Raw genomic sequence first — 24982 nt, forward strand, 5'->3', positions numbered from 1 at the left:
TAATGTGTTTTGTAACTCAAATTAAGATGCCACCTAGGGTTGCCAACTCTGGATTGTGAAATGCCTGAAGATGTTGGGGGGGGGGTGTAGCCTGAGGAGGGTGTGGTTTGGGGAGGGGGTATAATGTCATAGAGCCCACCCTCCAAAGCAGCCATGTTTTCCAGGGGAACTGATCTCTGTTGTCTGGAGAGCAGTTGTAATTCCAAGAGATCTCTCCGGCCACCACCTGGAGGTTGGCAACCCTAATGCCACTATTCATTGTTCCCATAGCCTCTTCAGACATGGCAATGACCCATTCTCTTTTCTTGCCATTTATCATTGCTCCATCAAGAAGCTGGCTGAGTCCTGCTCGGAGGCGTGTAACAAAGGCAATATAAAGCTGTCTGTTCAGGCCATGCCTTAAGCTGACAACCTGGATCTAAATCACCTTCGTCTTCAGCAGTGTCGACAGCCTGGTCTCATAACTATTCCCTGCCAACAGTGGCAGGTTTACAGTCCCGTAACTCAGTCGTCTCATTGCTCGATGCTGCCGTGTGGTTCTGCATCTCCATACCCCCTAACAGTTAATTCCTGGCTTGGACTGTGATATAGTATAAGATAAGTTTCTTCTTCTTTTTCAAAATTTCGTTTTCTTTCTTTTCATTGGAAAACCAAGCCACAAGAAATGGGCCTACTCCCCTGCACCCAAAGGAGAGGCTGTAAGCACACACACCTCGGAAAGCAAGGCTCCCTGCTGACATAAGGAGACTTGAGTCCACACAACCAGAGAGCAATCCTGTTTAGCGCTGTGCCCCTCACCTTGACTTTTGCTTAGGAAGCAGTGGGCTGGGGACAGAAACGTCACAATTCTCCTTTTGTGGCTGTCTTCCCTTATACTGAAATTGATAAATTGATTACTCCTGTGTTGCCTTCCTTGTACTTTTAAATACTTCTATTGTTCTGTTTTTATATTGTTGTTTAATTTTTAGAAATTTTTAATCATTGTTATTAATGTGCTATTTTATAGAATGTAATCTGCCCTGGGCCTGCCAGTTTGGGGAGGGCGGAATAGAAATTGAAGGTAAATAAATAAAAATAAAATACAACTCATTCAAATTAAGCAAACAGGATGCATCCACAGTGTCTCAGAATCCCAAGGGTTACCTCACAAAAATTGTTTTCCAAAGCAATGATATGCTTTTTCTTTTGAGTCCACACAAAGCCTAATAATACAGGACCAACTTTGCTTTGGGCCAGTGCTCTTTAATCTGATTTGTGACCAAGGAAGCCATTTCTGCCCCAGAAACATTCTGCATTGCAAAGGATTGTGGGCCACATGTTCTCTCTCTCATTAGATATGGGACACTCGTTGCTAGACTTTACTGTTACACCATAGGAAAAGACAACATCCATGAACACTTGCAAATATTCTTCTGTGGCTGCACTTTTTAGAGAAAAAAAATCAGTACTGGTGGACCAATTATGTGCATACTGACAAGGACTCAGGGCCCAGCCATAGCAATTTCCACAGTCATGATGCAACTGTATTATGTACCACCTCCTACCACATAGGAGGATCTCTGATGGCTCAGACCAGAAGTCTATCAAGACCAGGATCCTACAGTGGTATGGCTGCCAACCTCCAGGTGATGGCTGGAGATCTTCTGAAATTGCAACTGTTCTCCAAGCAACAGAGATAAGTTCCCCTGGAGAAAATGGCTACTGTGGAATGTGGATTCTATGGCATTACACCCTGCTGAAGTCCCTCCCCTCCCCAAACCTTGCTGTCCCCAGTCTCTACTCCCCAAATATCCAGGAATTTCCCATCCCAGAGCTGGCAACCCTGTACAGTAGCTTAGATGCCTTCAGAAAGCCCACTCAAAAACTTAAACCTTCCCCAGTGCCTTCCAGCAACAGGTATTCCAAGATACAAAGCCTCTGAATACAGAAGTTCCATCAAGCCCCTGTAGCTAATAGCCAATGATAGACATATCTCCATTATTTATAATATTTTACTTATTTAGGTTTTTTTTAAATGACATGTCTCCAGAGTCCTACTCAAGGTGCTTTACAAGTAAAAACAATGCCGTCATCACAAACAATAACTATAATTGATCATTTTACCCAAGAGCCTAAAAATGCCCTGTGTCTAATTGCCACCTGCCTTGTCACTAAAAGAGGGACACCGAAAACAGGGCTTGTGAGGAAGATCTTAACTGGTATGGACAGTAGGGAACAGTGGACAGTATGGACAGTATGGAAGGTGATGGTTCTTCAGGTATCCTGACCCCAAGACATTTAGAAATAAGTCCTAACCAGATCTAACTCAGAAACCTATGCAGGTCTATTCAGTGGGGTTTAACTCCCAGGAAAATGTTCTTAGGATCGCACCATTAAGGCCTTAAAGCACTCTGAATTGTGCCCAGAAGCAACTTGTGAATCTAGGTACCCATTCAATCTAGTGGGCAACCTCATATCAGGCAGCAGTTAATTCCATATTGTGCAAAGAAGTGTTTTCTTGTGAAAAGATCGAAAGAAGTACTTTCAAGAAGAAAAGATCGGTTTCTCCAACAGACATGCATGCAGGACCGAGGGCAGAGTAGAGTCTCTCTACACAAGACATCTTACATGAGAATGCTCAAGTGTAGAGAGGGCTGGGAAGCGTAGTTTAAAAAGACAGAGCCAAAGGCTCTGGCAATTTCGCCTTTCTACAGAGCCGGCTAAGATTGATCCTCAAAGGGTTTGTTAATTTGGTTGTTGTGGGTTTTCCGGGCTGTATTGCCGTGGTCTTGGCAATACAGCCCGGAAAACCCACAACAACCATCGTTCTCCGGCCGTGAAAGCCTTCGACAATACATCGGTTTGTTAATTTCCTCTTCGGCTCCTGGAAGGCTCTGCCACTTTCACCTAAGATGTAAGATGTCTTGTGCAGGGAGACTTTCAGAGCCTTGCTACAAGTGACGTTTTACACGTGAAGGATAAAGGATCATTTTCGCAAGTCTTTCTGGGAACTGAAGTTCCTCTCCCACACCCCTTTTCCTTCTGTTCCTTCCCCTCGCTGCCTGAAGAGACAGAGAGAGCCTACGGCAACATCAGCTTTTGCAAATCGTCTTGCTGGGGGTGGGGGGGATGCTCCGGAAAAAGCTGAGAAAGTTGCAGCTGCCTGCCCCAAAGATCATTGAGAGCAGGCTTGTGACTGGAGGAACGATTTGCAAAAGTTGCTGTTGCCGCAGGCTTTCTCTGTCTCTTCAGGCAGCGAGGGGAAGGAACAAAAGGAAAAGGGGTGGGGGAGAGGAACTTCAGTTCCCAGAAAGACGTGCGAAAATCCTTCACGTGTCCTTCACGTGTAAAATGTCACTTGTAGCAAGGCTCTCAGAAGTCGTTGTTCATGGGAAGAGAAAACTGCCAATGTGAAACCAACTATCACAATGTCCACTTTTTAAAAAACTGAAGTTGATGGTGTCAAGTCAAGCACAATCAAAAAGAGTTCAGTAGCACCTTTTAAGACTAACCAACTTTATTATAGCATAAGCTTTTGAGAATCACAGTTCTCTTCGTCAGATGCATCTGACGAAGAGAACTGTGATTCTCGAAAGCTTATGCTACAATAAAGTTGGTTAGTCTTAAAGGTGCTACTGGACTCTTTTTGATTTTGCTACTACAGACTAACACAGCTAACTCCTCTGGATCTAAGTCAAGCACAGCAATGCCACATCTGTCCCACTGGAGATAAGTTATGTCAGGCCTACAGAAAGAAAGAAGAGCAAAAACAAACTCCTAAATTGTTTTGATTCCCGTCTCTGGTCCTAAACTAAGGTCTGTGAAGGTTCAGCAATGGATCATTCATGTGTCTTTGCGGTAGAGCCATCTCTGATACCAGCGTGATTCCAACAGGTTGTACTTTAACAAGTTGAGGATCATTAATGAAAGTAACTAGAGAAAAATGGACAAACAAAGCAATGCTTTTAATAATTAGCTGTGCCTCTCTTTCCCCCATTCTTTGCAGTCCTTTTGTTTCATTTAGCACTCATACACCAGAGCACTGTGGTTCAGTTTTGTTGACTGATGTAAAACTGGCCTTCAGAAGTGATTGGCCATTCTGCCATTTATTTATAGACAGGTAGACAGACAGATACAGCTTTTCTTCCCAATGGGGACCTTGAGTGACTCACATCATTTCCCCTTCCTTCATTTTATCCTCCCAACAGACACCCTGTGAGGTAATTTAGGCTGAGAGACTCAGAGCCAAGCCACAAGAGACGAATTACACAAGGAGGAGCACATGAAGGGAGTCACAAGCTGAGTTTTAAAAGCACAATCCACCCTGGTACAACATGGTTCCAGTCAGTCACCTATCTGACAAAGGAAGCTTGACTCTCAAAAGCTTATAGTTTGGAAATCTTGTTGATCTTCAAGATGCTACTGGACTCAAATCTTCCATTCTGCCCAGAGAACCGGTAGTAAGCCAGTATGGGTTATGTATGTGTATGGCTTTTTTGCAATAATGCATTTGTTAACCTAACTTGGAAGCATGTGTTTACCCCCTCAGTTACACTTGGAAACTAACAGCATAATGGGACCACAACCTTATAGCAGATTTTTAAAAACTTATTCTTTAGTTGTACATTTATTCAGTTATTGATTTATATCCAACCTTTCTCCTCAAATGGGGACCCAAAAAAACTCACAACAAAAAATAAAGCTCTATATCGCAAAAATAACTGAACAACAGAAGGAAGGATGCCTCAAAATGTGGAGCATCTCTCTCTCTCTCTCTCTCTCTCTCTCTCTCTCTCTCTCTCTCTCTCTCTCTGTCAGGGGATCCTCCTGTTGGCTCTAAGCTACAACCCTCAGGCTAAAAGACAAAGGCCACGAGCCCTTTGGCTTCTGCCTTTCAATTTGGGCCCAAGGGCTCATGCGTCCAGCCCGGTCCTTAAGTCCCTGCACAGGAGAGAGAAACACACTCACCCTAGATATTTCAAGCTGGCAGCCGTCTTCTCACAATTCTCTTTCCTGCTCATGGCTTCCCGCAAAGGATCTGGTAAACTGAAGTCTGGTGAACTGAAGCTTGAAGGTACTGAGAGTATTCTGCAAGAAATCTCTTAATTTTTCCCTCTCACAGAACTAAGGGGAAATGGCAACCATTTTAAGACTGGGAATTTCAGGTATGCCCAAAGTGCTCCTTTACATAAACCAAAATCTGCCTATGGTTTTGGAAGTGTTAATGTCATGGTCTAGGGCTCTGATCGCCTCCTGGTCAGAAGCATGGCCCAAAGACAGAGGATAGAAAGACCTGATATCAGGAGACAAGGCCTTAAAACCCTTATGAAGCAGCAACAGCATCCTCAAAGGGTCCAGACACTCCATCACAAGGAAATCTCTTCTGACTGCCGAGTACCATCTACAGCTCAGGTGGACCTTCCTTTCCTGTCCCATCAGCACCAAAGGCAGTAGGAGGTACTGGAGCCCCACTGGATCCCATGCTTCCAGAATCAAATGAAACCTCCTGAATTCCCAGAAGTTGTCTCTCATGAGATTAGTTAAAGAGAGATGCACCTCCCAGCAGACTTACAGTTAGAGATCCCATTCCCCTGGTGGAGACAAGGGATCCCGTGTTCCCACCTCCCCCCCTCCCCCCCCACCCACCGCTGCTTACCTGGCCAGTGGGGAGAAAGGTAAGGAATGGGTGCAATCCTGGGGCCAGCACAACGATGTCATTGATGTCACTGTGACATTCTGAGAGTGCTCCCGTACTTTGCAGTGGATCAATTTGGGCCCACAGTGAAGTGCATGCATGCTCTCCATTCTGTGCGATGATGTCACTTCCCAGAAGTGATGTCATCATGCCACGTGTGAGGAGACTCCCGAAGCACCATGAAGGTAAGCACTGGTTCTTCCCACCTGCGAAGAGGTTCAGGGACCTGGCAACCCTACACAGGTACACAGAAGGGTACATTGAATGTAGGCTTAGGAGTGGAATGACTATCGAAGTCAATAAGCTTAGACGAGTGAAACTTTGGATTGTTCTTGGTGCTTCATCTGCCCCAGTGAGCAATCTAAAGCCCTGGCCATATGCTAGTTATTCTGGTCTCCCACCATTCTCTGACTAAGCCCCTGACTATCCTGCTACCATGCTTTGCCAGAGCACCCCTGCAGATGCCAGCCTGAACCTAGAGGCCCACAAAATTCCCTGGAGTTCATAACAACTTACAATTCTTCTGGCTTCCTATCAAATTCTACAGATGTTTCACCCAAGGTATGATTCCCGAATACACTTTTTGCAAAACTTCAGCAGGTACTCTAGGAAATGCAAGGTTAGATCCAACTAGCTTCTCTGTTGGTGAAAAAGGAAGGACGGCTTCCCCTTGACCACCCCCAAATACTATGTCAAAAATACTATGCCAATACTATACAAGAATCATAGGATCTACATACAGAAAAACTATATAGAGTTGGGAACTGTAGCAGAGAGGGGAACTGGGTAATATTAAGCGAAAAAGTCAGCTAGATCTAACCCATCGTTGATACTGTTGTCCAACTCTTTTTTTTTTTTGCTGTTATAGACTTTGTGTTTGGGAGAACAGCTTGAATGATATATTGACAGACTTGCCAAATTTCTCCCTTTCACAGCAATCCAAAAAAAGTCAAAGAAGCCACCTTTGGGGCAGAAATTGGCAGCCTCAGCCCTGCTGCATCTCTGCCAATTCGAGAGGAAAGAACTCGCTCTATAATATAACGCAACTCCATCTTTTGACGCATATGCTTCCCTTTTCACACATGAACAGGAAAAGGGCTGTCAGATGATGGCCACTTGGGCCCTGAAATGGGCAAAAGGCATCGCTCGTTATCCTGTCAAGGACTCCCGTGCCAGTCTATGCAAACTGATTTGCAATCAATGGCAAGTGATTACGCATTGTTTTCCATCGATTGGCACAAGGAATCCTTGAGCGAATAATGAGCTACAGCTGATGACAATCAGGAAGTACTGTCTCGTGGCAAGTTTGATTGCATGCTCTTCCACTGATGCAATGAACACTCCATACTACAATGTACGGCACGCACACAAACACAAACACAAAAATTACATATTGTTACACACACACCCCTCTTCCTCGAGCAGTGAGAAGTTAGTGCTACAAGGTTTAGCTTTCTTTGGATGACAAGACATCAGAACTCACCGTGCAGTAGTTCTTTTTTTGTAGATGTACAAGCAGAGCACAACGGAGGCAAATGGGAACACCTTCTGCAGGTAGCATGTCTGCTGTTGTGGCACCAAATCCCAAAGAGAGCAGTTGTCATACAAGGAGACATTCCCAACCAGGATAACTCCAGCTAAATTTTGAATTCTTTTAAATCCAGCTCAAATGTGCAAAAAGTCTTGTTATACTCATGCACTGGCCTGAGACTCTACCGCCTGCAGACAGATTGCCCGTTCAGGAGAACAGCCACTGCCATTAAAGAGGCATTAAGATATCATTTGTCAAACCCTTGACTTCCACAGCCAACACTTCAGGGAACATCATAGAGACAGACCCATTCTCAGTAATCAGATGGTCAAATTCAAAACAGATGGATATAAATATGTGTGTTTAGATCAAGATGGGAAATATGAAAACATTCCTCCTCTGTGCCTTCTAAATGCAAAAAGATCAAGATGAGTAGCCGTGTCAGTCTGTCTGTAGCAGTAGAAAAGAGCACGAGTCCAGTAGCATCTATAAGACTACAAATTTGTGGTAGGATATGAGTAGACATGGGCATGATCCAAAAAAAAATTCCGATCTAGCCATTCGTGGATCTGGGCAGTCGCCGAACGCAGGTTCCCGGTTCTAACTGATTAAGTCTCGTTTCCGGTCTGAATTCAGGAATCAGAGAGGCCAGCGCCCAGCGCAACCGTAGTCAGGCTGTTGCGCACGTGCGTTCTGAGTCCTGAGTCGCCCCTGCCCACACAGCAAGCCGGCTGTCCCGGTGCACTGTGGAGCTGGCAGCAGCACGAGTGGCTCGGAGGCTGCCTGCACCGTTCACCTGCCCCGCAAGACAAGGGGCGGCCGGCTTGTCTGCACGCCCCTTGTCCTGGGGAAAGGCGAACAGCGCAGGCGGCCTCCCAGCCTCCTGCGCTGCCTTTTGCCTTTCCCCAGGCCAAGGGGTGGCTGTCTTGCCCACACGCCCCTTGTCCTGGGGAGAGGCAAACGGCGGGGGCGGCCTCCAAGCCTCCCGCGCTGCCTTTTGCCTTTCCTTTGTGCCCACCCCTTCCCCCTCCCTCCCCTGGGTTGCTGCTCCGTGTTTGGAAGGAAGCCTGCTAATCAAGGAAAGCTGGGCTTCCATTTGTGTTTTGAGGGCAACAGAAGGAGGGCAAACACAGCTCATTTCCTGACTCTGTTGCCCCGGGAATTAATTACTAGTGCCAGAGTGTCTGCAATTCTGAACAGAAACTGACCCATCCGATCAAGTCCCGAACTAGCAAACTCCCGATGGCTGGATCGGTTGCCATAGACAGAACCGATTAGCTGAGTCACAATGGTGAAAACGCCAAAATCGAGGGGGTTTTGAAATCGTAATTCAGATCGTGCCCATCTCTATTCGTGAGTCACAGCTGAAGAAGCGAGCTGTAACTCACAAAAGCTCATACCCTACCACTAATTTGTTAGTTTTATAGGTGCTACTGGACTCTTGCTCTTTTCTAAATGCAAATGGAAGTAAATGGGCCTAAATATAACATGTGAAGCTGAACCAGACAAGATGCTGAGAGTTCTGCATATGGAGAGCCCAAGTGGTTCATTTTTATTTTAATTAGCTAGAGTGCAAAACCCATTTTAGATTGAGATTGTTATGCCAACTCCACCCCTATGCCATTTCCCCAACTTTCAATTACACTAGGGGGAAGTTTACGTCTCATCTCCCCCTCCCAGCAGAGTCCTCCTGATCCAAACTGTGACTACTTAAAAGAAAAAAAAAACTTCGGCACTTTATACATTCAGCTCTCAGAGCTGCATCTCTACTGGCACAGCACTTGTACAATATCAAACCATTGGCTGTTTCCACACTACTCACCTTCATCCGGAACACTGTGGAACATCATGAAAAAACCACGGAAGATAGTGTCTTCTTGCACGAGTTTTGAGCAATGTCGCGCAAAACTCGAGTGAGAAGACGCTATCTTCCGCAGTTTTTTCGCAATGTTCTGCAGCGTTCCAGATGAAGGTGAGTAGTGTGGAAATGGCCATTGTGTACTCTGACTGGTAGTCAAGTAGAAAACAGTCTTTCTCCAATTCTGCGAACTGAAATCCTTTTAGCTAGAGCGATCCTAAGAATGAAACATGGGGACTTTCTGATCAGAAAGCAGAAGCTCTCCCATTGAGTTATGGGCTCTTCAAAAGTAAGAAATCTCTGGACTCAAGGAAATAGCAACCAAATTGTTTCAGAATTCTGTAATCCTAATCCTGTTACAATAGGATGCAATCATCCTACTGGTTGTATCAATTTATACTGTAATCCACCTTGAGTCTCAGTGTGAAAGGCATACTATCAATGTAGCAAAATAAATTTCAAACTAAAACATATGACTTCAAAGAGCTTATCATAATTGTCTTTTTTACTCACGCTACTCTGTAAATTGCCATATATATGAATTTGTGCTATATAAACAATTAATAAAATAAGTAACACCATTAGTTATATTTTGCCACACTTCAGCATAATCAGTCCAGGACAGGGCAATGCAGGGTTTATGCATTTAGGAGCTGCCTTGGTTCTCATTTAGGGCTAAGCTGAAAGGAGAAGACAGTTTTTATGAATATTTTCATCAGCAGGAAATAACATCTCCAAGTTGGTGAACTTACCAATATGACTGAGACTTTCTCTAGACATCTTACACAGGGATGCTCAAGTGACTTACTTTCTGAGTGGTCTTATATTCAAGTGTACTCTGTCTCCCTAGCAGTGTGTGTGTATCCACAACAGGAGAACAAATGTAAGATCTTTCACTTGAGCACCTCTGTGTAAGATGTTTTGTGTAGAGAGTCTCTTAGAATGGTGGGAAGCATTACCTTGACCAAGTTTTATTTTCTCTCACATTCCTGATTGGCTGGGAACATCTATGTGATCTGGCCAGAAAGAATTGTCCTCATTTTAATCCAGTTTCATTTACCTTCATTGGTGTCAGAGGTAGAGATGGGCACGAACCAGAAAAAATAAACCATACAGTTCATGGTTCGTCGCATTTCGCGAACCACGAACTTTCACGAACCTGCCCCAGTTCACGAACTGGTTCATTTGGTTCATGAAAACGTCACATCCAGGTCAGCAAATCCTCACTTCCGGGACAGCAGAAGGCCACTTCCGGGTCAGCAGAAGGTCTGCAGAAAGTCCATCCCTTGTTGCCTAGGAAACTGATTGATCGGCGCCAGGTTGTCTGCAGTGAAGAACCAAAAAACAAACCAAATGAACCAGCCTGAAGTTCGTGGTGGTTCATCAGAAATGGGCTCTGATGAACCGTTGGTTTGTGAACCACGAACCGGCATGGTTCATCATGAACTTTGGTTCGTATTTTGGTTCATGCCCATCTCTAAGAGGTAGTCAAATCTGATTGACCATGTCGCCTTGCGTTGAGTCCTATGCACTCCTGATTCATTCTCTTTTCCAGAGCAAGATGAGATTACCCTTGACACAAGGGCTTCTTTATGCTGGAAGAAAGCACCATCACTAGCGGATTGGATATGTAGAATCCAACCTTCTCTAGAAACTACCTCAGGGATCATGGTTGTCAATGGGAAGGCATTCTGCCCTGCACAAAATGGCAATACTCTTATATCAAATAGGAACTGTGACCACTGGGAAAGCAAACCTATAAATCATTAACACAATGTAACTGTTCTGACATGTTCCAATTAAGTACAGGGATTTACGAGCCTTTCAGAAAGAGAGCCAAGAGCTCTGAAACAGTACAGTGACAGGATGTACAAGGAGGAGCTGGTTAAAGAAAAACAAAAGATCACTCAAGGAAGAAGAGGAGGAGACCATTTGGGAGACACCATAAAGAGAGGATGTGACTACAAATAACAGCCTCATACAGATACAGTTGGACATGGATTTCAGAATGCCAGTTTCAAGATCTACCTCTTCTGTGGATTCATTATGTATAAGGTTCTCTCTCTCTGCCATCCTCAGTTACAGTCATCAACCTGTAAAATGGGAATAATAGTGTTATTCTTCACAGATTTGTTTGGGGTTTTTCCAGTAACTGTTATGGGCTGCATCCAAACTGTGGGGTCAGATCCAAAGGTTCTTATTTTTTGTGAATATGAATTCACACTTTAAAAATGACATTCAATTTATATACCACCCTTCAGATCAACTCAAGACCATTCAGAGCGGTTTACAAAATGTGTTATTATTATCCTCACGACAATCACCCTGTGAAGTGGGTGGGGCTAAGAGAAGCTGTGACTGACCCAAGGTCACCCCACTGGCTTCAAGCAGAGGACTGGGAAATCAAACTTTCACACAATCACAGAAGAACTCCTTCTGTTGAAGGAAGAGTGCCTTTGGATCCAATCCCATCGCTTGGATCCCCCCTTATAAAGCATTTGCCAATTAAGTTTGCAGCCCTTTGCACACTTACCTGGAAAGCAGTTGCCTTGAATATAGAGGAAAATCATTATGGAATGATGGAATTACGGAAAATCATATTTATGGTCAAGTTAGACAAATCCCTTTGAACCACATGGGACTTGGTTCTCAGTAAACAAGATTAGACTTAGAAGCCCTCTCTGGAAATCAATACAGACAGAGGTTAGCCAAGTAGTCAACTGAAGAAAGGGCCTTTTCAGTGGTGGCACAATATTTCTGGAACTCCAGCCACAGATAAAGACATGAGGTGTCTACATTAGTTTCATTTTCATACCCAGGCTAAGACTTCTTTAAAAAAAAATCAAGAGTTTTTAATTTTTCCAGGGGTGAAAGGACTCTTGGCTACATGTAGGATTGGGATGTGCAGCAGGCTTGGAGCAGAACATTGGTCCCTAGCCACTCCACAGACTCCTCTCAGGTTGCAAGTATAGATGAGCACGAACAGAGAAAAAAACCGAACATGATGTTCGTTGTTCGTTGCCATCCATGAACAGGGACTCACGAACAACCACAAACATGGCCCTGTTCACGAACATGTTCGTGGTTGGCTGTTTGTGGGGGCAAGCAGGCTCTCCTCCAGCCATCATCCAAGTCAAGATCCCTACTGCACCACTCCCAGAAACCTGACCTGAGCAGGCACCAGGAAAGGTACCAATAATAAATAATAGCTTGGCCCAGAGCCTGGCAGCAGCCCTGGAACTTGAAAGGGTAGATCCCTATCCCACCATACACAAAGAAAATTCAAGCTCCAATGCACTCTCTCTATCAAAATGCCAATAGCAGCTGTCTCTCCCTCTCCACTGTCTGCAAGGTCAGAGCTGGGAGCCCCCTCCCCCCTGCTCTTTGCTCCCTTGTAACAATTTGGAGCTCCACACTTGAAAGGAGGACCTGCCTATCAAGCTAAATCGGGCTTAGATTGGGGTTTCCAGGGCAACAGAAGGAGTTCAGACAGAGTTCAGACAATCCCTGCCTAAATTGCCAAGGGAATTTATTGCAGGTGCCAGACTGTTTGACTTGACCAACAGCAACGAACAGCAATGAACAAGGCTTGCAACGACCACCTGTTTGTTTAGAATGGGGCCTCACGAACAGCTTGTTCGCGAACAGAAGGTTGGGCTGTTCATGTCTTTTTTTTGTTTGTATTGCTGTTCATGCCCATCTCTAGTTGCAAGTAAACAACTTGTATTCCGATTTCCTTGTTGCAGCTACAGAGTCAGCTGGGCAGTTTCTGAGGTATTCCTTCACTCCTGCCTTCACACTCTGCCTGCCCAGGTGCATCCTCACTTGGCTGAGCCTCTCTAGCGTCTGAACCTTCCTCCTAAGCAATCCCTGGCTGTGCACTCCAAGGCCCGTTGAAGGCCCAGGGGAAAGCCATCTCCGCAATAGCATCTGCAATATCCATCCCCTTCCCACGATGTTGGCCCCAAGCCACACCCACCACATGAAGAGTGAAATTGGTTTTAAGCCAGATGGCTCTTTTTTGTTACCAGTAACTCAAGATGAGGTTGGGCCTGTCAAGATGAGGATAATTATTTGGATAGCTATTTGTTTCTCAATAATTTTTTTCTTAAAAAAAGATGGGGATAATTCAGGCCTTCAGTTGGCACCTCCAGAAATATCAGAAGAGACATTACCATCATCATCATCTCAAGATATATCATCTGATGTAGTGGTTGAGAAAAAAGAAGCAAGAAAAAGATGACCACCTTTTTGTTCTAAGGACTATATTATGAGTTAAGAAATGGAGAAAAGGTGATGTGAATGTGTGGATGTTTCTTTAAGAGAACAGTCACTGTAGGAAGTGATGTATATAAATCAGGCGTAGGAAGTGGGAGTGAATGCAGCTATAGGAATGGGTCTTAATTGTTATCTTGTCAGAGACTTTAAATTAACAGATTTTGGACTTGGCACGAAGGTATTATTGAGCAAATAAACACCTGCCCCCTGTGCTCCCCTGCCCTCCAAGACCCTTTGGAGGCCTAGGAGAATGCCAACTCCACAATAGCAGTGGCAATAGCTAACCCCGTCCCATGATATTGGTCCCAGGCCACATCCACCCCACGGGCTTCCTCTGGTTCTTCTGCTCAGGCACACAAGCCTGTTTCAAGCTCAGCCAAGCTTAGGCTGGCCAGCTCTTCCAGTCCTCCCACGACCAGCCTGGCTTCGGTGGGCAGCGAACATTCGGGGCAGGAATGTACACTGATAGCACTATATTGCTTTTTCGGCTGGGAGTCCACATGAAAAACTATCAAGACCCAAAGATCTTCCTCTCCGGGACCATATAAACCCTAAAGGAGCTGCAGCAGGCAGATTTCCCCTGCCTTCTGCCCACTTTAGCTGACCCTCAACTGGTCTCAACATCCTATGCCTCCTGGAGGAGGCTGCTCAATCTTCATCCATCTGGAGGTTTGGAGTGGGGAACTTTAGTTCATTTGGAAAGTCATATTTTTTCCAGCATTCCCCATATTGTCTGTGGGTGGGCTGGCTTCACCACTTTCTTGATTGGCACAAAGGCCAGCCACTTGGCTCTTCGATATCATGATTTGTATGTTTTAGCTTGATTTTAATGTAAGCCACTTGAGAGACTTCAGTGTGGAAGGAGGGCTTATAAATCCTTAAATAAATAAATTAAGGCTTTCTTCTAAAGTCTCCTGCAGTTTGTGGTCAGATGTCTCTTCCCTTTTACTAGCCCTCCTAGGTTTTTGAATGATGCTTATTGCAGGGGACATAAATGTCTGTCCTTTTAGCAGCTTTCAGTGTAGCTGGATTCAGGCACAATCAGATCATTAAAATACACACACTCTTTGCATATGCATAGGAAAGCCCTGTGGGAAGGGTAACACTTAGAGCCTTATTTGCAATTATTTGTTTTGAAATTAAGTTATGGGATTTTTGGACGGGGGGAGGGAAGGCTCTCTGGGGATTTCTACCCTAACTGCTGCTTAGGTTTCACTAAATCAAGAGAATAAATGTTCCTAGTAAAACTGCAAAGCCCAACTCCCCAGTCACTTTGCTTCTCTCCGCTGGTTGTGTTAGTTCTTGTAAGGCAGAGGAAACTTTTTAATATTACCAAGCAAGCCTCCACGCTCCATTTTTTTTTTTTGGTCGTTGCTGTGTGCCAAACTGCTCAGCCCAATCAAATGGAGGAGAGGAAAATGACGTACGCTGATTATGAGAACGGCGGAGTATAAAAGAAAGAATAAATATAGTTGATGTGGTGGGGGCAGACAAAAGGCAAGTTGGTGGATGGGTGAGAAGGAAATAGGAGAAAGGTAAGGAAGGATATGGAGGTTGTAAAGAGGAGGAAATATATGGGGAAGGGGATACATGAGGTGCCCCTGCAATTCCTTACATGTTCCACACCACATGGCTAGATAGGGTTGCCAGGCCCCCCCTACCCTCCCGGGCGGGAGGTAGGATGTCTGGCACTTACCTTTAGAGTTCCGCTCCTAGCCCACATGAAGTCACTTCTGAGAAGTGACATCATCGTGCATGCCACATGCTACCCCTGGGAGCATTTCCATGCTTTGCAGAGGGGCAAATTGAGCTGATGTGGAGCACAGGAGCGCTGCTAGGGTGGCACGAGGGGCCTTGGAGTGCTCCTGTGCTCCTCAGAGTCCTGATTTGGGCCAAATCAGGCCAAATTGGGCCTAATCAGGCCACTGCAGATTGGGAGCACACCCCAGGAGGTGCATTGCCCTGCCTTTTCCCCTGCTGGCCAGGTAAGCGGGGGCGGGGGATGGAGGGTGAGAGCGGTGGATCCCCCACCTCCAACAGGGGACTGGCAACCCTACAGCTGGGCCTGGCCTGGTGGCTATGCAACTGGCCATAGTTTTCCTGGATAGAGGTTGCCACTGGGGGGGAAGGAAAGAAAGCTGAAGACAAGGATGTAGATAAAGATTGGATGGATAGTGAGTGGGTGGAAGAAGAAAGAGAAAGAAAGAAAGAAAGAAAGAAAGAAAGAAAGAAAGAAAGAAAGAAAGAAAGAAAGAAAGAAAGAAAGAAAGAAAGAAAGAAAGAAAGAAAGAAAGAAAGAAAGAAAGAAAGAAAGAAAAGGATCTATAGGTGTTTTCAGGAAAGGGAAATAGGAAATAGCAGGGGAGGGGAAAATGAGATTCCCCCTCCTCCACAAGTTCTTACAGGTCTCCAGCTTGTATATTATACTGTCCAAACGTTGGTGGCACAAAGGCTTGGGTAAGCAGAAATGCAAGTGGCAATACAATAAATTTGACGTAGCTTAAGCGGCTACCACAATCTTTTTATTGCATTTATGCTTGCAAAGGGCTCCCCCCGAAAAAGAAGGTAAAGATAGTCCCCTGTTCAGGCACCAAATCATTACTGACCCATGGACGGATGTCGCGTCATGACGTTTTCTTGGCAGATTTTTTGTTATGGGGTGGTTTGCCATTGTCTTCCCCAAAATGCTCCAAAGGAAGCAGAAATTTTGTGCTGGATCTAGCATAGAATACTGGAAGATATAGCGGTATGTGACTGAACAGAACTGGTAGGCGGGGTAGCTCACCTGTGAAAATCCATGACCCTGGGAAAAGTAAATGGGTTTGTCCGCAATATTCTTCTTGGATGTGTGTGTTCAAAAAAGCAAACTGCAAACGTGTATTCTTTCAGGAACTTAACGTAGGCATGTACTGAGAGATATATTACAAAAAAAGTCCATTAATGTCCACTCAACATATTTTTGAATTTTTTTTTTTCATTTTGAAGAGTTTTTCATTGTGGACTTAAATATGTATTATGTAACTTGCCTACTATGATGTACTTAGCATTGTGAAGACATGTTCTGAACTATGTGTGATGTGAGAAATTCCATCTTGAATTCATAATATTGTATATTTTTTGGAGTCCTTGGTCTGAACTTACAATGAGCATCGTGCAACTGAGGTGCAAATTGAGGGATTTATGGAGTGTGCATGTGTGTGTATGATAGGACTGGTGCTAGGCAGATGTGCTCTGGAATTTATCATATTTTTTTCATATTGGCAATGTTTTGCATTGTTCAGTCACCACATGTAGACTCAGCCGTGCCTGACGCTCAAGTGCCTTTCTTTCTTCAACTCAAATATCCTCTGTGTTTCTACAAATGAATTGGCTAGCTCTGATAGAACTCTGCTTTGTGCAAAATAGATCCACTCTCGGTGTACAAGGTGGAAAACCATGTGCATTTCTGGGATGCATGAATGGTTCTCACTCAGTTATAGACTGTGAGGTTCCTTCACTCTCCGTTGATAGTTCCATGATATGCTTTTGAGTTTAGCTTCCCTATGGACATACAAAACAATTGTGTATTTTAAATTATAAAAGGGGGAGAGATCTGGTTTCCGTTTCACCTGTACCATGAAGTCTCTGTGTCATCTTATTAACATGTTGAAAATCATTCTGAATTGGCGCTGCATTCAAGAAGGTCAAATATTTAGCAAAAACCATGGAAACCATTTTTGCCTGGAACTTCATTCTACTATATATGTTGCCTTTACAAGAAAAGGAGAACAGGTACTCAACTGATGAAGGGTCTGAGAGACAGATTGCACAATTATGCATTTGTATTAAATATTTATACCCTGCATTTTGATCAATTGGTCTACAATGATAAAAGGATCCTGGGCTTTTTTTCTGGGAAAAGAAGTGGTGGAACTCAGTGATGGAACTCGGGACCGCACAATGATGTCACTTTGGGTCAGCTGGAACAAGGGGGGAGTTTTTTAAAATTTAAATCGCCCTTGGTGAAAATGGTTACATGGCCGGTGGCCCTGCTCCCTGATCTCCCGACAGAGGGGAGTTTAGATTGTCCTCTGCGCAGCACAATCTAAATTCCCCTCTGTCTGGAGATCAGGGGGCAGGGCCACCGGCCATGTGGCCATTTTCAATAGGTGCCGGAACTCTGTTCCACCACATTCCTACTGAAAAAAAGCCCTGAAAGGATCTATAATTCTTGTAGATCATTACAAGAAATTTTGCTTCCTGGAGAGTACAACTCCTGCTTCATCTCTCAGTGGTGAAGAGATAAGTTGGAAGCATGCTTTCTTCAATCCTTTGCCCAAATCTCTGGTACGCCAATGCCCTTATGGAGCCAGAATAAGATCAGAGGAAACAGCTCTCAACAAAGTGTGCTTCTGGGCAGCACACATTGAAAATAGATTCTAGATACTTTAAAAAAAAAAAAACATTTTCCAGTTGTTTGATTGTATGACCCAAGTGCCAAATCCCTTCTGGACCTTTCCAGCTTTTTTAGTCAAAGCAGCATGACAGTGTGTTAAGACCTCCCAAGGGTTAAAATGAATGACCGGTCAGGTCAGATTAAATCATACATTTTGTTTTTCAATGAAACTTCCCCCCTCCCATTTTTGTTTGGCCTGAGTCTGTTTCCAAAGAAGACAATGAATCCCTTTGACATGCAGAGACAACCAGCAAGTTCTGCTAAACACACTGTATTGTGGGTAGCTTTTTTTTAAATCCCTGCAAGAAAACCTCCCCCGTCATAAGAGACTATATGCTGGCCTTGTTAAACATGACACTTTCCATTGTACATTGTCGGCCCACACCATTCTGCAGCCTGAAACCTCTGTGTTTCCCTCTCGAAGAGAGTGTGTTTGCAGAAGGTTATGATTATCATGTGTTTTAATATGTAACCTTTTATTGTAAACAGCTCGTTCAACTATGTCTGGGTTTTGTTTGTCACAAAGCTATACATTCTAGCGGAGTTAATGATTGATGGGGCTATACAGTAATTTATTGCACGCAGACGAGAGAGGTCCTCTTTGATTGTTGACGATTCCTACATGCATTCCTCCCCCTTTCCTTTTGAAAGAAAAATATATCAGTAACCTGATAACAAAGCTTTAGTCCATTATAAGATGTTGGCTCCTCCGGGCACCCATACATCTGTTAAGATCAAAGGAACCAACAAAATCGAATCATGACTCCTACTTGGCTCATCATAGAGTTTGTGCAGATCAGCTGTTAGCATTTTCCAGCTTTTCAGATTACACTTGGAAACACTTCCTTCCCAATTGTGTTCCGAGGGTTTCCCTGCCTAGCGATAGAAGATTGATGTTGCTCTCCCTCCCTGCTTCTTTTGGGATGTAGCCTATTTCTGCAGTCCCGAAACCAAATATAGCTTAGTATCCAGTATCAACTTCTGACCATTGCAATCAATGATAGTAGACCAATGGTGGTGTTATCCCCTCTTGGGAACATGCACACAACCCAACAGATAAACACTGGTAGAAAAGAAAATAGCCACATTTTAAAGGAGAATTGTTCCCATGGTCACTCAATTGCTGCTGCTGTTAACTGCAGAGTAGTCATTGTCACTTTGGAAGCATTAAAAAAAATACTACAAAGAATATTTATGCAGTGTGGATAATCTTCCAGTCCAGGGTTTCAACCATGCAGATCCTACCGATACTTATGCGGGTTGTTTTGAAGGACAATGATCATGGTGTCTTACCATTTCTGGCTCACTGGGCCGTAATGGTTGAGGCTGTGAGGGTAGCTGAAGGCTTGAACCAAGGATGGCAGCATCCAGGCCCAGGCGTCTTATTCTGCCGCACCCTGATGGGGGAATGCCAAAGGAAGAAACTGTTCTACGAATGTTGTTGTTATCTCTGAAGCTGCCAAACAGAGCCTGCATCAAGCGGTCATTGGTAACTGAGGATGAGGAGCTCCACCTCCTCGGGATGCTCTGTCGCATAATTCCAGGATTGAAGGCACTATGGTCCCTGGCTTTGCCCCTGCATCTGTGAAGAAGGAAACTGCAGCAGCCCAAACGTCTAGAGAGCTGGGGTGAAGGACTGAACTTCACACACTTTCCTTCTGCCACCACAACCAATTTTATTTTCCTTTTAACTATTAATTGTTTTTATCGTACACCTTGGGATCTCTTACAGCTGAAAGATGGCCTGTAAATGGACCTTTGGTTTGATCTAGGGGGCCTCTGATGACATTTGTTGGCCAAAACAGGGTGCTTCAGTTTTGAGTTCAGGAGGTGTCAGGACACACATAGGGACCAATAGAATTCCACCTGGCCCTGTACAGTCCATGGTCTTATTCCTTGTTATCTGAGCCAAGACAACACTGGACTTGGTCTGTCTGTTCCAACTACCTTGCTCACTCATGTGAGCAAGGGTTTCCTTTTCCAAGATCATCAACACTTACAGAGGGACATTTTCCAAGAGGAGCTGAAATACAATCACAACAGGAAAATACAAACAGTGGTGTTTCCTGGGGAGTGGGGGGGGATAGAATCTGATCCCCAATAATATCAGAGTTGTTATTTCATGCTACATCTGCTCAAAGGACCTCTGCACTTACGGCATTCTGGGAATGCCATCATAATATGCATGTGGATCTCTCACTCACTGTGAGGACCATTTCACACCTTAATCTTTCCAGAAAAAGCTAAAAGATGATTCACAGTTTCGGAAATCAGCTCTGGCAACAAAACAAGCCCCTAACATGTTACAGCTGGCTGGATATTATCTTTTTGTTAAACCACATGGACGGAGAAATGTTCTGCACGTCTCTAGGTCATGAACTTTTTCTGTAAGCTGGTGGCTGAAGCTAGGGTGGTAGAAACTTGGGTAGATCTCCAGCTGTCACAGAGTGACATTCAGAAATGACCATATCTCAACCCAACCTGTTGGATGTGAGGATATAAGTTGGAGGGGAAGACTACATATGCTGCTCTAATCTTCTTGGTGAAAGGATGGGTTGAAAATAAGAAGACACATCAGCAATTACTCACAAGACAACACATTAAAAAAACTCTGCCATTATATCATCATTTAAAATAGACTTTGCCATGTGGCCTGAATCAATTTCTGGTCACATGAATTTAATTTAATATACATCTTGCCAGGGTCCTTGGTAGGGTTGCCATCCCCCCACCTGGGCCGGGGTATCCCCCGATCCCACCCTCCCTCCCGGGACCATTTACCTGGCCAGCGGAGGAACATGCTCCCCGAGAGGTGCGGTGTGCCCCTGGGTGCGGGGCGTGCTTCCGCACTGTGAGAGCAGGCGGCAGTGGTGGCAGAGAGAGAGCAGGCAGTGGTGGTAAGAGCAGGCTGCTCTCACCACTGCCACTGAGTCTGTGGCTGCCCCTGTGCAGCCGGCGCCAGCAGGGACAAGGGATGTGGCGGTGGCAGCAGCGAGAAAGCAAGCTGCGGTGGACATGGCCTGCTCTCTCCCGACTACTGCTGCCACCACAGCACCCCTTGTCCCTGCTAGCACCGGCTGTACTGGGCCGGCAGCAGCCGCAGTGAAAGAGCAGGCTGTGGCCACCGCAGCTTGTTCTCTTGCCGCGGCCGCCACTGCTCCTGTGCAGCCCGTGCTGGCAGGGACAAGGGGCGCAGCAGCAGCAAGAGAGAGAGAGCAGGCACCCTTTGACCCTGCGTGATGACATCACTCCCAGAAGTGATGTCATCATGTATGCCAGGAGAGCGTGCACGCTTTGTGTGAGCAGCCACCACATCGAGAGCGGCAACAGGGTAGGAGCCAGTGTCCCAGTCTCCCGCTGGGAGACTTGAGGGTCCTGGCAACCCTAGTCCTTGGCCTCCAAGTGTCACTGGAGCCTTCATCTCTGCATCCTGTTTACCCCCATTCTTGCCCACTTGTCCTCCCCCATAAATACACTGTAGGTATCTTCTGCCCTCCAAGTGCAGCCACCTCACTTGTTGCAACTGTATCTTAGGGAATGTCATTTGCCTTTCTAGCACTCCTTTTTGCTTCATCAGAATCAGAAAATCTTCAAGAAAGTTTCACTGCAATGTTACAGGGGTCTCTGAACAGATTGGTGTGCAACTGATAGGTGTATTGGCCGACTGATAGGTATGTAAGCTGTTCGGAATCAGGTTACATTCCATCTGAAAGATCATAGTACTGATCTGGGGGTACTTGACTGCCTGTACATGGGTAAGAGCAAGATTCAAGTCCAGAAGTGCTGGAAGAGGAGGATTCAGCGCTGTCCCTTTCCTCAGGTTTCAGAGGGGGACAAACGAAAGAGTTAGAAAGATAGAGGTCAGGGCACTCTGTTTACTGTTTACTCCTCTGACTGTCCTTTGATATGGAGATTGCTATTCTTGGGATTTCCTCCTCCTGACTTCCTCCCTCTCACTTCTTCTCTTCCTGGCATTGTTCCAGGCAACACCTCTCTCCTTCTCCTCCCTCCATTCTGGCAGCATGGATGCAGGACTTGCCCTAGCATCCATGTCCATCCTTAGATGGTACGTTGTTAGGATCTGTCTCTCCTCCTTTCCTATCAGAGTATGGATTTCCTACAATAAAGAACTCTTGTTTCTTTTCTAAATATAAAGCAAGTGTGTGTTTTTATTATTTTCTTTCCTGCACACACACCAGCCAGCAGAACGAGCTCACAACCACCTATAATCATGCTTCCTATGCTAAATGATAGACTCTGCTAACGGTCCAAACATGGACTCCTTTAATGAGGTTTCTGGGGCTACATAATGATTTATTTATCAAGAAGTACTTTGAAGACCAACAAGATTTCCAGGATATAAGCTTTCAAGAGTCAAATCAAGTTCTAGAAGTTGCTAGGAGCTGATTTGTTGCCTGTGGGCCATTAACAGAGAATGTAGAGCTGACTGCTGTCCCATAGGATTTGGTAAACCACACCAGGCCACTGTAATGTACTCTAATGGTGCTGCGCCCCCAAATGGTATGAAACTTCCTGGTACTGGCTTCTTGTTTATTTCTGGGTCCAATTGAAGTTGCTGGGGTTTTTTTCGAGGACTTCCGGTTTGGGATCCATGGAGGTCTAACGCAGCTCTAATCGTGGAGCTGACCGGGCTGCCGTTTAAGCGGCCGGCGGGGCAAAATCAAGCCCACGGCCGACTGTTCTCAGGCAGAGAACAGGCATAGAATGCTCAAGCACCTCAGGGCGCATCAATCTCGGGCGAGGGGGGGTCCTACGCAACGGATCATCTCCCGACCCTTGAGGTCCAACCCTAAGACAGGTCGGCTATAATCTCTGCGGCTGTCCTGGTGCCAATGCGGTTGGCATAAGACCTACATGCCCAAGCTTCAACAGGGGAAGGAAGAGTGGATGGGAATCTAAGATTGAAACAGCGATTACAACCCAAGGAAAGTGAATGAGAAGGTAAAGATCACTATCTCTTGAAACGGGACAGATTACTTAAAGTAAAGAAGAATTAAAGTAGACTTTTAAACTGCAACAGACTAAGTATAAGGAGGGGAGGACCCGGCAAGAATTATATTAGAAAAAGGACTAAGTTAAACAAAGTTATTAAAGAAATTGGACTATTGTTTTGAATACCTGTGGCTATAAGGAGATATCAGGCTGTGAGAAAGTTTCACCATCGCGAGAACTGCTGTGGGAAGTCAGGAAACAATAGAGTTGCTGGAGAGAGGCGGCCCTTGCCAGAGGGCAGGAAGTAGGGAATCGCCATTTTTGAAAGGGGAAGAGCCGCGGCTTCAGCGAAAGAGGAAGTAAGCCATATTGGATTACAAAAATCATAGAGGAACCATAGAGAAAAGACGCCCGACATTTTGGACTCTTTAAAAGTTTTTTTTTTGGAAAGACCGGGACATTTAAACTAAAAGGACATTAAATTAAACGCCACGGAGCTAAGGAAGAGAGCGGACTCGTGGGAGCGAGCCAAAGCAAGCCCCACGATGTCGAAAAAAGAGTGGCAATCGGCGATAGAGAATTTGGATAAAAAACTTTTAGAAGTGATTAAAGAGCTCAAGGATATGAAACCGGAGTTGGTGAAAGAGGTTAAAGAGGTTAAAGAGACAGTGAAAAATGAGCTGGCAGAAGTGAAGAAAGGTATGGAAACAATTCTGAAGTTATTGAGGAGGAGCAAGCTGGTTTTTTGCCAAATAGACAAATTAAAGACAATTTAAGGACAGTTATAAATGCTATTGAATACTATGACAAATGTTGTGACAAGGAGGTTGGTTTCTTCTTTGTGGACGCTGAAAAAGCGTTTGACAATTTGAACTGGGACTTTATGTTTGCCACCATGGAAAAGCTACAAATGGGAGAAAGATTCATAAGAGCAGTAAAGGAAATTTACAGAGACCAGAGTGCAGCAATTGTGGTGAATGACGAGGTGACCAAGAAATTGACTATAGGTAAAGGAACAAGACAAGGTTGCCCGTTGTCTCCACTGTTGTTTATTTTGGTTTTGGAAATACTGATGATACAGATACGAGAAGACAATGCAATCCGTGGAATAAAAATAAAGGACTTTTCCTATAAGGTCAGAGCATTTGCGGACGATATAATGCTAATTGTGGAAGATCCAATGGAGAATATGCCAAAAGTAATAGAGAAGATTAAGGAGTTTGGAGATTTGGCAGGATTTTATGTAAACAAAAAGAAGTCAAAGATATTATGTAAAAATATGACTAAACAAAAACAACAACTATTAATGGAAATAACAGACTGCGAAGTAACAAGTAAGGTGAAATATCTGGGAATTGAATTGACTGCAAAGAATATAGATTTATTTAAAAACAACTATGAGAAACTGTGGACTCAGATAGAGCAAGACTTGATTAAATGGAACAGACTGAACTTGTCATGGTTGGGAAGAATTGCAGTAATTAAGATGAATGGGTTGCCAAGAGTGATGTTTCTGTTACAGACAATACCAATTATCCGAGACTCTAAGCAGTTTGAAAAATGGCAGAGGAAAATATCAGATTTTGTTTGGGCAGGCAAAAAGCCTCGAGTGAAAATGAAAGTGTTACAAGATGCAAAAGAAAGAGGCGGAATGCAACTGCCTAACCTAAGACTTTATTATGACGCAATTTGTTTAGTGTGGTTGAAAGATTGGATGATGCTGAAAAACCGGAAATTACTGGCCTTAGAAGGATATAAAAAAATATTCGGATGGCATGCATATTTATGGTATGATAAAGTAAAAGCGGACTCTATGTTCTTACATCATTATATTCGGAGAAGCCTATTCACAACTTGGAAGAAGTACAGAAATTACCTACAAGATGGAATCCCCTCATGGGTGGTTCCATATGAAGTAATAGATCCGAGAACTGTCGATAATGAACAACAGTGTTTAACATACAAGGAGATAACCCGAATGGAATTTTCTAAACCCAAAATAAAGACGCAGGACGAGTTGTCTCCAAGTTACAATTGGTTTCAGTACAGACAGATCAGAGATCTTTATAATTCGGACTGTGTAAAGGGAGGGATAAGAATGGAGAATTCGGAATTAGAACAGGCACTTTTACAAGAGGATAAAAAGGAAATCTCTAAGGTATATAAAGTGCTGCTGAAATGGTATACTGAAGATAAAACAGTTAAAGTGCAAATGGTGAAGTGGGCTATAAACTTTAATAAGGAAATAACAAT

The sequence above is a fragment of the Eublepharis macularius genome, chromosome 16 (assembly GCF_028583425.1).
Source record: "Eublepharis macularius isolate TG4126 chromosome 16, MPM_Emac_v1.0, whole genome shotgun sequence".
Classification (NCBI taxonomy): domain Eukaryota; kingdom Metazoa; phylum Chordata; class Lepidosauria; order Squamata; family Eublepharidae; genus Eublepharis; species Eublepharis macularius.